Below are 13,936 nucleotides of genomic sequence, written 5' to 3'. Positions count from 1 at the left end.
AGTCTATGATCGGGATTCCCCTCCCACTCGAGTCAAAATAAAAACCAACGGAGAAGAAGGGGGGAAGTCGCGCCTCGTTGTCTGGGCCAGCCAATGGGCCAGCTGGGCTAAAACGGATCTAGAAAGATGGCGACATACAGTACATTAGAATGCAAGGGATTTCAGGCTTCATTTTACGTTCATGTTAGACCCGGGGAACGCTTTGTCCATATTTGTTACAGTCTATGTCTCTGACAGGCATTTCTCCACACAGCGTTTGACAGTGGTAGCATACCTGCGGTCGAAACCATTTGCCCCTTCCGGGTCAACCCTCCCTCTCACCATACCCGTGAACATGATACTTAAGTAAACAACAGCGCCACCCCAAGGTTACATGAAGGTGCTTGACCTTGGTATACTCATTTGGCCCTTACACATATCAGCCATCTTATCATTACATTATGCGGACGGGGGTTCGACTGGCCACAGGCTGACTAAATAAGCTGTTTATAAGCTTTAAGCTGGTAGTTTTACGGGGGTTCGACTGGCCACATGCTGGCTGACTAAATAAGCTGTTTATAAGCTTTAAGGTGGTAGTTTTACGGGGGTCTGACAGGCCACAGGCTGACTAAATAAGCTGTTTATAAGCTTTAAGGTGGTAGTTTTATGGGGGTCTGACAGGCCACAGGCTGACTAAATAAGCTGTTTATAAGCTTTAAGGTGGTAGTTTTACGGGGGTCTGACAGGCCACAGGCTGACTAAATAAGCTGTTTATAAGCTTTAAGGTGGTAGTTTTATGGGGGTCTGACAGGCCACAGGCTGACTAAATAAGCTGTTTATAAGCTTTAAGGTGGTAGTTTTACGGGGTCTGACAGGCCACAGGCTGACTAAATAAGCTGTTTATAAGCTTTAAGGTGGTAGTTTTACGGGGTCTGACAGGCCACAGGCTGACTAAATAAGCTGTTTATAAGCTTTAAGGTGGTAGTTTAACGGGGGTCTGACAGGCCACAGGCTGACTAAATAAGCTGTTTATAAGCTTTAAGGTGGTTGTTTTACGGGGTCTGAGGGGCCACAGGCTGACTAAATAAGCTGTTTATAAGCTTTAAGGTGGTAGTTTTATGGGGGTCTGACAGGCCACAGGCTGACTAAATAAGCTGTTTATAAGCTTTAAGGTGGTAGTTTTACGGGGTCTGACTGGCCACAGGCTGACTAAATAAGCTGTTTATAAGCTTTAAGATGGTAGTTTTACGGGGTCTGACAGGCCACAGGCTGACTAAATAAGCTGTTTATAAGCTTTAAGGTGGTAGTTTTACGGGGTCTGAGGGGCCACAGGCTGACTAAATAAGCTGTTTATAAGCTTTAAGGTGGTAGTTTTACGGGGTCTGACAGGCCACAGGCTGACTAAATAAGCCGTTTATAAGCTTTAAGGTGGTAGTTTTACGGGGGTCTGACAGGCCACAGGCTGACTAAATAAGCTGTTTATAAGCTTTAAGGTGGTAGTTTTATGGGGGTCTGACTGGCCACAGGCTGACTAAATAAGCTGTTTATAAGCTTTAAGGTGGTTGTTTTACGGGGGTCTGACAGGCCACAGGCTGACTAAATAAGCTGTTTAAGCTTTAAGGTGGTAGTTTTACGGGGTCTGACAGGCCACAGGCTGACTAAATAAGCTGTTTATAAGCTTTAAGGTGGTAGTTTTATGGGGGTCTGACAGGCCACAGGCTGACTAAATAAGCTGTTTATAAGCTTTAAGGTGGTAGTTTTACGGGGTCTGACAGGCCACAGGCTGACTAAATAAGCTGTTTATAAGCTTTAAGGTGGTAGTTTTACGGGGTCTGACTGGCCACAGGCTGACTAAATAAGCTGTTTATAAGCTTTAAGGTGGTAGTTTTATGGGGGTCTGACTGGCCACAGGCTGACTAAATAAGCTGTTTATAAGCTTTAAGGTGGTAGTTTTACGGGGTCTGACAGGCCACAGGCTGACTAAATAAGCTGTTTATAAGCTTTAAGGTGGTAGTTTTATGGGGGTCTGACAGGCCACAGGCTGACTAAATAAGCTGTTTATAAGCTTTAAGGTGGTTGTTTTACGGGGTCTGACAGGCCACAGGCTGACTAAATAAGCTGTTTATAAGCTTTAAGGTGGTAGTTTAACGGGGGTCTGACAGGCCACAGGCTGACTAAATAAGCTGTTTATAAGCTTTAAGGTGGTAGTTTTATGGGGGTCTGACAGGCCACAGGCTGACTAAATAAGCTGTTTATAAGCTTTAAGGTGGTTGTTTTACGGGGTCTGACAGGCCACAGGCTGACTAAATAAGCTGTTTATAAGCTTTAAGGTGGTAGTTTTACGGGGTCTGACTGGCCACAGGCTGACTAAATAAGCTGTTTATAAGCTTTAAGGTGGTAGTTTTATGGGGGTCTGACTGGCCACAGGCTGACTAAATAAGCTGTTTATAAGCTTTAAGGTGGTAGTTTTACGGGGTCTGACAGGCCACAGGCTGACTAAATAAGCTGTTTATAAGCTTTAAGGTGGTAGTTTTATGGGGGTCTGACAGGCCACAGGCTGACTAAATAAGCTGTTTATAAGCTTTAAGGTGGTTGTTTTACGGGGTCTGACAGGCCACAGGCTGACTAAATAAGCTGTTTATAAGCTTTAAGGTGGTAGTTTTACGGGGTCTGACAGGCCACAGGCTGACTAAATAAGCTGTTTATAAGCTTTAAGGTGGTAGTTTTATGGGGGTCTGACAGGCCACAGGCTGACTAAATAAGCTGTTTATAAGCTTTAAGGTGGTTGTTTTACGGGGTCTGACAGGCCACAGGCTGACTAAATAAGCTGTTTATAAGCTTTAAGGTGGTAGTTTTAACCCGCTCCAGAATCTTTACTTTCCACTCCTAGATTCTATCATCTGTAGCTCTCAGGAAATACCTCAACTTTTTGGATGCGATAACGGCGAAAAGGGTGTTCTGTTCTCCACTGCTCTTGGAGGGCTCGACCCATTTGGACCTACGCAGGGACTTCCTGACACGGAACCTCTTCTCGGAGCTAATGTCGGAGGGTGAGGTTCCAAACAGGGCTATAGTAGTTCAATTCAATTCAATTAAATTTTATTATAGTGTCAAACCACAACAAGTTGACACTTTACAACCAACAAAGATCCACCCAGAGCAAGCAATATTGCGACAATGGTAACGAAAACGAAAAACTCCCCTTTAGGAAGAAACGTCAGGCAGAACCCGCCGACTCTAGGGTGGGCGGCCATCTGCCTCGACCGTGTCGGGGGGGGGGGGGGGGGGTAGAGAGAGAGAGAGAGAGAGAGATAGACAGAGAGAAATAGACAGAAGTAGTAGTAGTAGTCGACAGTAGCCTAATAACAATATAGCAATAAGCTGTCAAATCTAAAACCTCTACACTGTACAGCAGGGCTAGGCAACCTTAGGCATGGGGAGGGTGATCACCAGAGTTGGGGTCCGTTACTCATAAAAGTAAGGCACTACATATTACATATTACTTTTGAAAAAAGTAATGCCTTACATTACTTTATTACTCCCTGGAGAAAGTAACTAGTTACATTACTCGTTACATTACTTTTGCGTTACTCCATAAAATCGCATGTCGCATTGTCACATAATTTACCACTTAACAAATCTTTATAATCCTAATAAGGAGGACATACACAACATCTTTCTTTATGCTCTTTACCAGGTTGTGGAGGAATAAAACAAAATGGGCCTTTCCAAAACGGTCTAGTGCAGTGGTTCTCTTGACCTTGTAAAACGTTTTCTATGCAAACTTCTAATCAATTCTTCAATCAATCAAATCAAATATATTCAAATAAAAATAATGAGACTGAGAGAAATCAGTAGCATTATGTTCACAGTGCTTTAGGATCCCTTTCTTTATGATGTGGAGTTCCCTGCTCCATGCTCATTAAATGTAGTTTTTCATGTCGGCATATTTGGTTTATTCATCTCTGCATTAACTAACTAGTGATTGTGACTCTGAGAGCACATACATTCTACAACAAACAAGACCCTCCCAGCTGGCAGTGTTGCCAGGTTTTGGAAGAGAAACAAGCAGCCATGTCTATGAAAACAAGCCCAAAAGAAGCCTGACTAAGCTATTATAAAACAAGCCCAAAGTCGCTTATAATAAGCGGACATGGCAACACCCAAACTGCTCCGTCTCTGTGACAGTGGGGGTGACAGTGAGAGAGACGCTGTGAGCACTGAGCAGTGCTGCTGCGCAGATTTTAATACCGAAACGACGTAAATTTGACATGTTCTAGTCCGGGACTCCAGCGCACCATTACTGTTCATGTTCATGTCATCTCCGTTGTGTGCATTAGTCCAAAGCAACACTGCTGAAAGCAGCCACATGACGCAATTAAGTAACGAGTAACTGCAGCACTAAAGCGACCAGTAACTGTAGTGTGATTATCAATTTTGGAGGAGTAGTGTCGTTATATTACTCGCTACCGACCAAAGTAGTGTCGTTACAGTAACGAGATTTTCCGTTACTCGTTACACCCAACTCTGGTGATCACTGGCATAAGTGTGAGATGAGAGAGAGAAGGTTTTTCTTTTAAAAATGTAATATTCCAAAATGGTGTAGTCGGTTAAATTAAGTCCATTCACATCTACCAATTTCATTCTAATTTACGTCCTGCACATAATTTGTACATTCATTCAAATTCCTAACTCATGACTGGGGAGGGATTAGGTGGGTTATTTATTGCTAGTTTAATGTTCATTACATCCTGGAAATATTGTCTAAGCTTGTTATGAGCCATAGAGTATAAGAGTTACGCAAACTCTGTTCACTTCATGCAGCTGTCCTTTCTTTAGTGTTAATTTCTGTACCGGGTGGATTTTTCCCCTTCAGGTAAAATGCTGGTTCTGATTTTGATGACGGGTTTCGGGATGGTGGTCCTGCTGGCCATCAGCTTCGGGATCCTACCGCAGAGTAAGAGGTGAGACAGAAGCATCTAGCTGGGTGCACTCGGTGCCATTTTCTAAAATAGCAGATCTACAAGCTCATAGCTATGAGCTTGTAGATCTGCTATTTTTGAAAAATCGTGAAAATGCTGCACAAATCTTTGAATATACAGTATATATTATGTATCCTTTCAGAAGACTTTTTATTTTTATTTCGACCTCAGTCTAAAATGGTTAAATACGTGCCCTTGACTTTCGTTCCACCCTTAAACCTCCCCACGCCCCGTCCCCCCACCCTTCTGCACCCCAGGGCCCCTAAACCTCCCCACGCCCCGTCCCCCCACCCTTCTGCACCCCAGGGCCAAAGCAATGTGATTCTAACCCCAAAGCATGACAATCAGCTGTTTATGTTCCGTTTAGAACCATTTCATTCGCTCTCTCGCACCGTAGTTTGTATTTGCTGGTGATAAGCGTCTGCAGGGAATGTATGAACATGCCAGTGGTGTAAAGTAACTAAGTACATTTACTCAAGTACTGTACTTAAGTAGAATTTTGAGGTACTTTCACGTTACTCGAGTATTTTTCGAAATGTCAGTGCTTTCACTTGTACTTCTACTCCACTACATCTCAGAGGCAAATGTTGTACTTTTACTCCACTACAATTATTTGACATCTTTTGTTACTATACCATAGTTAAGGTCATTACACACTGGCGAATTAGCGACGCGATATATTCGTGCGAATAATTCGCATTTAAAAAAAAACAATTGAAGTCCATGCAAGCTTCCACATCAGTGGCGAAGGTGCGAATGTGCGAAAATGCGGCCGTTTTCGCTTTTATTTGTTCGCTCTGGTGTCGTATTTTGCAGAGATTCGCAGGCGAACTGCAACATGCAATATTTTGCATTTTCAGATCGCTTATTCGCATCACGTCGCTAATTCGCCAGTGTGTAATGACCTTTACTTTGTAGATTTGGATTATTCCAAAACATACATTTATTTACACTTCTGGTGCCACCAGAGTTTTTCCATAATAAAGGCGCTAGTGTGCTAAAGTAGATGAGGGAGATTTTACTCTGAAAACCCCCACCTTCCATTTCCGGCCCAAACCGGGAGATGAAATCTTCCATCTACACATCGCCAAATCTGATCTCTCTTTAGTCAGACCAGTGTGTGTCCAGTGGAAACCTCGTATGAATCTGATCTCAGGTCAGAATGGGTTAATCAGACCAGTGTGTGTCCAGTGGAAACCTCGTATGAATCTGATCTCAGGTCAGAATGGGTTAATCAGACCAGTGTGTGTCCAGTGGAAACCTCGTATGAATCTGATCTCAGGTCAGAATGGGTTAATCAGACCAGTGTGTGTCCAGTGGAAACCTCGTATGAATCTGATCTCAGGTCAGAATGGGTTAATCAGACCAGTGTGTGTCCAGTGGAAACCTCGTATGAATCTGATCTCAGGTCAGAATGGGTTAATCAGACCAGTGTGTGTCCAGTGGAAACCTCGTATGAATCTGATCTCAGGTCAGAATGGGTTAGAATTAGGTTAGAATAATATTCTAACCGAGATGAATGATGAAGTCAGGAGTTAGGACAGAACGTCGCAGTATGGAGGGCATCATACGTGTTAACCATTTCTGCCCTATATACATTTCGGCCATTTGGAAATAGCAGATCTACAAGCTCACAATGCGCCATGCACTGTGAGCTTTTTTTCAAGAAAACAAGCATTATTGTTGCGACCACAACCAATTGTGCCCTTTCCCAAGCCTTAATGATTATCGACCTGTTCCTATTTCACTTCTGTTCTCATGAAATGTCTGGAAGAATTGGTTATTTCTCATATCCAAAGCATCATTCCTGCTAGCATTGATCCATTACAGTTTGCTTACTGTTCAAATAGATCTGTGGATAACACTATTTCTCTTTCTCTACACACTACCTTGGTACACAGTGAAAAGAGAAACTCTTATGTCAGACGTCTGTTCATTGATTGTAGTTCCGCATTTCAACACCATTGTTCCATCTAAACAAGTGTTGACACCCAGTGGCTTGGTCTGGGAAGCTCCATCTGTAACTGGCTATTTTGACTTTCTGACAGGCAGGCCCCAGTGTGTCTGACTCTGTGCGCATAGGAGAGAGAGAGATGTTCATCCAGGCAGGCCCCAGTGTGTCTGACTCTGTGCGCATAGGAGAGAGAGAGATGTTCATCCAGACAGGCAGGCCCCAGTGTGTCTGACTCTGTGCGCATAGGAGAGAGAGAGATGTTCATCCAGGCAGGCCCCAGTGTGTCTGACTCTGTGCGCATAGGAGAGAGAGAGATGTTCATCCAGGCAGGCCCCAGTGTGTCTGACTCTGTGCGCATAGGAGAGAGAGATGTTCATCCAGGCAGGCCCCAGCGTGTCTGACTCTGTGCTCATAGGAGAGAGAGATGTTCATCCAGGCAGGCCCCAGCGTGTCTGACTCTGTACGCATAGGAGAGAGAGATGTTCATCCAGGCAGGCCCCAGCGTGTCTGTCTCTGTGCGCATAGGAGAGAGAGATGTTCATCCAGGCAGGCCCCAGCGTGTCTGACTCTGTGCGCATAGGAGAGAGAGAGATGTTCATCCAGGCAGGCCCCAGCGTGTCTGACTCTGTGCGCATATAGGAGAGAGAGATGTTCATCCAGGCAGGCCCCAGCGTGTCTGACTCTGTACGCATAGGAGAGAGAGATGTTCATCCAGACAGGCAGACCCCAGTGTGTCTGACTCTGTGCGCATTGGAGAGAGAGATGTTCATCCAGGCAGGCCCCAGCGTGTCTGACTCTGTACGCATAGGAGAGAGAGATGTTCATCCAGGCAGGCCCCAGCGTGTCTGACTCTGTGCGCATAGGAGAGAGAGAGATGTTCATCCACAATTCTCACCAGAACCGCTGCTGCCTCAGTCCTCTGTTGTACAGTTTGTTTACATTCGATCGTGTCGCTAAAGTTTTGAGAATAACAGCATAATTAAATTTGCGGATGATACCACACAGTGATCGGATTAATAACCGACAATGACGAGAGAGGAGATCTAACTCTATGCTGCGACAACAACAACAACCTCTCACTTAAACATCAGATAAGGTCAAAGAAATCATTGTAGACTTTAGGAAGACCAAATGCATCCACACCCCCCCCGTTTCCCTCGAGGGGTCATCTGGTGACATACCGTACTTTAAATTCCTGGACATACACGTCACAGACGCACTCACATGGTCCCTCACCACAGGAGCACATCCTTAAGGCGCAGCAGCGACTGTACTTTCTAAGAAAAAAAGCCCACAACAACATCGTCAAAGACACCAGCCAACCCAACCCATACCATAGGCTACCCTGTTCCAACCACTCCCTTCCCAACCACGCCACCAGAGCCTCAGATCACGCAACCACTCGTCTCAGGAACATTGTTTTCTTGCCCCAGGCAGTCAGGCTGCTGAACAGCTGACCGTGCACTTTACTGCAGACTGTCTTTGTTCGTTCTTTTGCACTATAGTTGTCTTGTATACACTAGTGTATATTTGCATTTAAAACACATTATGTGCCCTTTCATTCTTTCAAAACGGCGACCCCAGGGTGCCCACTTTTAGACCCACTTTTACCGAGACGTCCACAGACGTCCCATGGGCACTACGTTGCGGTAATTCCTAGGACGCCTGTGGACGTCTTGGGCTCAAATTGTGTTAAGACTGAGAGTGCCCGGAGCACGGTGAACTTCATTGTATTTTTATACACATAATGACAAATAAACCTGAACCTGACAATATTTTCCAAGTGGAGTAGTAGAAGTATTAGTGTATTACCTCACGTAAAGTACAACTTTAAGTACAGTACTTGAGTAAATGTATCTAAAAGAAAGAAAGAAAGTAAAATGTTATCTAAAAGCTCACACCGCTCACGTTGTGAGCTACTGTTTTCGAGGGGCCAGATGACATGATGTGTGTGTGTGTGTGTGTGTGTGTGTGTGTGTGTGTGTGTGTGTGTGTGTGTGTGTGTGTGTGTGTGTGTGTGTGTGTGTGTGTGTGTGTGTGTGTGTGTGTGTGTGTGTGTGTGTGTGTGTGTGTGTGTGTGTGTGTGTGTGTGTGTGTGCGTGCGTGCGTGCGTGCGTGCGTGCGCGCGCGCGTGCTCTTCAGAACTCATATCCTCCTGTGTGTTCATGTTTGTCGTTGGCAGGATAAGGGCATACTTCCTGCCTCCCATACCCAAACCTCACATCCTGGGCATCGACCCCCTGCTGCTGAAGGTAATGACTCTACATGATCGCACATACATACACATACACAGGGGGGGGGGGGTAACGCCATAGTAACTGATGTTAAAACACAGGAGCGTAGACCTGCCCCATTCATTCATATCTGGCTCTCCCAGTAACACCATAGTAACTGATGTTAAAACACAGGAGCGTAGACCTGCCCCATTCATTCATATCTGGCTCTCCCAGTAACGCCATAATAACTGATGTTAACCCATTCTGACCGGGCACCCATTTTGGTGTCGGCATCATGTTATGCTTTACCTATTGAAAAATAGCAGATCTACAAGCTCATATCGCGCCACCGAGTGGCGCGATACGAGCTTGTAGGTCTGCTATTTTTTTGAAAAATCGAAGAACGACTGACATTTTTAGAATCTGATCTCAGGTCAGAATGGGTTAAAACACAGGAGCGTAGACCTGCCCCATCCTATTCAGCTATATTAACACAGGAGGAAAATGTAATTCATTCTTTGAATTGTTTTGCCTTTGTTCCATTCCTAAGACAATTTTGCTGCTGCTTCTGACGAAACGGTCTGTATTTACTGTATTTACCAAAGCTTCTATGGCTAGGGTTAGGGTCTGCTTAGCCTCGATACCCAGGCTTTCATTTCGTCTGCGCGAAAGATGAAAGCCTGGAAAAAGCCGTGGGCTGAACCAGTCTAAAAGTGGGAGTCAACCCTTCCCTGTAGGCGTCGCTCTAAATGATGTGACGTAGCGCTGCACTAGGGGGGAGAGGAGGGGCCGGGGGTGACGGACAGATCGATGAGATCCAATCAGGGTGCGCGCTTTTCTGAGGCGCGACCCTCCCATCTAGGCCAGAAATGTCTCTGCTTAGGTCAGGCTAGGGTCTGCTGTAATGATGACTGTTACTCAACTACTGAGTACTTTGACTTGTAATAAGTCTTCTAGTGCAGTGGTTCCCAAACCCTTTCATGTCAAGGACCCCCAAATTGACACAAATTAGTAATTTGCCATGCAGACCCCCATTTGAAAATATATGCCAGGGACCCCCCCATAAGAGAAGATTTCTACGGCTCTAGCAGAGATTTTTGACAGTTTGTCATGCATATTAGATACAGACTCCCATTTAATGGCATTTCTATCTCTAGTTTTAGTCACCGTAGCATAGTTTTCATTTAGTTTCCATTTAGTTTTCTTCAGTGGAAAAAGGTTGTCGACGAACATTTTTCGTCTTAGTTTTAGTCGACGAAAATAACACTGACCTGAACACAACCCCATCATTGAGACGCTGAGGGAGATTTGACTGGCTCGTTCACACTAACGACCGCCATTGTCTCGTTTATTGACTATTATGAATTATGAATTCTAATTTGTTTTTAGTTTTTTTAGTTTTTTCCCTCACTGTATATATTTATTTTCCCTTTTTACCTTCATGATGAATTCCTGCTCTGTTCTTTGGCTACACAGTATATAGAAGTGTCTATTTGTACGTCTCTAAATGTCTTGATGAATTGAACAAGGTGGACCCTAGTCTTGTAAACAAGTGTAATGCTTGTTTATTGGGTCGTCCACTCACAGTTAACAGTCTCTGTATTGAGTTGTGCTTGAAATGTACTCTAAATACTGTAAACTGTTAATACATATATCAATCAATCAATCAATGCCCCTCCATTGCATTGGACTCGGACAAGAATTGGACAGTGGACAAAAATTAGCTGACTGATATTAATATAATAATAATAATAATAATAATATTAATAATAATATGGACTGATATTAGAAAGGCAGAACTAGGGATGGGTATCGTTAGGAGTTGTGAGTCCAGTACCGATTCTGGCATCGTTATTTAATGGTATAAAATAACTCAAATAAGAGGTCAAATGTTTATTTAACAAAAAAAGCTCAATGTCAATTTAAGACATGTATAATGAATAGTGTAACATCCTCTCCTGTATTTGTGGATAATATAATTAGTGATTATTTTAAATATTATATATCTATTCTGTATTTATTACCCAGGGCAGTGTTGTACTTCTCTCACACACACACACACACACACACACACACACACACACACACACACACACACACACACACACACACACACACACACACACACACACACACACACACACACACACACACACACACACACACACAAATTGAAAACAAAGGCAGCTTGCATGCTGTGGTTTGCTAACAGAAATTTGCATGGGCTGCCAATCATTTGTTTTTCTTGTTTTTTCACAGAAATTAGCATCGCTAATGGGGGGGGATGGGGGAGGGGGGGAGGGGGGCAGTGCATCTCCGGACGACAGGTGAGAAGGGGTTTGCCAACGTGTGAATGGAATGGAGGGACCAGTGAAAACAAAGGCGGCTCGCATGCTGTGGTTTGCTAACAGAAATTTGCATTCACATGGGCTGCCAATGTAGGCTTTTTTCTTGTTGTCTTCGAAGTTAGACTGCAAGCTCTAAACTGACTGGGCCTCTGGACCCTACTTTCTCTCTCGTCTCATGTCTCATGTCATGTTGATTCAATGCTGTGCAGCGCACATGCATCATGCAGTGAGGCAACTCAGGCAGCAGGGGGCGCAAGACTCCTGTCCCCTCTCTTAACCCATTCTGACCTGAGATCAGATTCATACGAGGTTTCCACTGGACACACACTGGTCTGATGAACCCATTCTGACCTGAGATCAGATTAAAAAAAATGTCAGTCGTTCTTCGATAAAAAAAAAAATAGCAGACCTACAAGCTCTTAGCGCGCCACTCGGTGGCGCGCTATGAGCTTGTAGATCTGATGTTTTTCAATAGCTAAAGCACGACATGACGCTAACACCAAAATGGGTTCCCGTTCAGAATGGGTTAAAAGTTTCCTCCCATAAACTTCACTTGAAAATTACATTTAAGAAACTTTAATAATATGACGTTGCTTCAGTGCTTCTCTGCACCGCGCGCCTCTCTCTGTCTCTACACTCCTCGACAACTAACTCCATGCAGAGAGATAGCTCCGCCTCTGCAAGCCACACAAGCCCACAACGCGTCGCTGATGCAACGCGGTGTGGGCTTGTAGATCAGCTCTGTTCCCTTTTCAGGACTAGAAAGCCTGCAGTTTCTATTAGCTTGTATTCCCCATTAATGATGTCACTGGTTTCTGAACTGCCCACAGCCCTCCTATGATTATTAGTGAGGACCTATTATATGAAGATAGGTTGAAAAGTGGTGAAGTGGTCCTTTAATGCTTCAGATATCTCCCTCCAGAATGGTCTCAATTCGGTCCAGAATATATACCAGTATGATTCCAATATGTGCTCCACAGCCTCTCCAGCATGACTTTGGACCCATTTTGGACACTATTTGAGGCGTCCTGAAAAATCTAGATATTACTTTCCATGTAAGTTCTCTCCATGTATTGGAGTTGGTTACCAGGTGTGCTTCACTACACATCCAGGAGATAGATTTTAACAGTTTTTCATATCATTCAAAATGATGGGAGAACTAAAGGTCAGAGGTCAAAACAAAAGTCAGAACACGAAGGTTGTTCGGCATGAGGAGACGCATTATGTGTATCCAGGTGTTATTGCTGACGATCAGAACGTTCATGAGCTACTGTATGTGCGTTCAAAGTTTAACTGAGTGCTATAGCGCCACCCTTTGGCCAATGGCCGTGGGCTTTGCGTCCTCACCGTTTGGCATATAGCTCTCTCTACCATAATATTATTGCCAAGTTTCGCAAAAACCGACTGCTATTTTTGGCGGAAGGAGAAAGAGAATATAACAGTGCCTTTGGGCTGAATCAGTTCATAATCATCCATGCTTAATCATCGCGATTAATCTATGGATCTATTTTATTTTCCACCCATTCTGAACGGGAACCCATTTTGGTGTCGGCATCATGTTATGCTTTAGCTGTTGAAAAACAGCAGATCTACAAGCAGACAGACACACACACTGGTCTGATTATAACCCATTCTGACCTGAGATCAGATTCTAAAAATGTCAGTCGTTCTTCGATTTTTTTTCAAATATAGCAGACCTACAAGATCATAGCGCGCCACTCGGTGGCGCGCTATGATGATGGAAACCTCGTATGAATCTGATCTCAGGTCAGAATGGGTTCATCAGACCAGTGTGTGTGTGTCCAGTGGAAACCTCGTATGAATCTGATCTCAGGTCAGATGGGCTAATACCTCCCCCCCCCCCCCCCCTCTATCCAGATGGGTCACATAGAGGAGATCAACCGTCACTTCAGTTCGTTCCACGGCTACCGTCCGCCCAGCTACGCCGAGGAGGAGGTGTGGGACTGCGTGAGCACCGGAGACGACGACGACGTCCACCACGACGACGACGGCTTCCCCCCCGCCGCCGCCGCCCCCCTGACGGACCCACCGCGGTCCCACGGTACCGGTTCCGACCGCCACCACCACCTCCAGAAGGTCGCGGACGCCGCCCCGCCACCACACCCCCCTCAGTCGGACTCGCTCTACGTCCGAAGCCCCCCGTCGTCGCAGCACTGCTGCCCCGCGCCGATGCCAGTCGGCACCCCCTCCTCCTCCACCAGCCCACCCCCCCTGGCCCCCTCCTCCTCCACCACCAGCCCACCCCCCCTGGCCCCCTCCTCCTCCTCCTCCAGCCCACCCCCCCCCCTGGCCCGTGAGCCGTGGCCGGGCATCGTGTTCCTGCCGGGCAGCGACTACAGCGTGATGGGGGGCGGCGGGGGGGCAGGGGGGGGGCGGGGCGGGCAGCCCGACTTCTACACGTGCGTGCAGATCATGAACGAGACGGGCGAAGTGCAC

The 13,936-nt window shown here is 45.4% G+C and overlaps 1 long non-coding RNA gene across 1 annotated transcript; it reads left to right on the top strand.

Annotated features, from left to right (window-relative positions):
- The first annotated feature begins 4,853 nt into the window (after window positions 1-4,853).
- LOC310854097 lies at window positions 4,854-13,433 on the top strand. The gene is made up of 3 exons (XR_014568859.1): window positions 4,854-4,943; window positions 9,098-9,167; window positions 13,358-13,433. It is a non-coding gene; the product is annotated as an uncharacterized lncRNA (long non-coding RNA).
- Window positions 13,434-13,936: the final 503 nt, after the last annotated feature.

The sequence above is a fragment of the Protomyctophum parallelum genome (assembly GCF_964188405.1).
Source record: "Protomyctophum parallelum genome assembly, chromosome: 23".
In the NCBI taxonomy this organism is placed as follows: Eukaryota; Metazoa; Chordata; class Actinopteri; order Myctophiformes; family Myctophidae; genus Protomyctophum; species Protomyctophum parallelum.
Note: the sequence above shows the minus strand (reverse complement) of the source record. Positions and strands in the feature narration are given on the sequence as shown.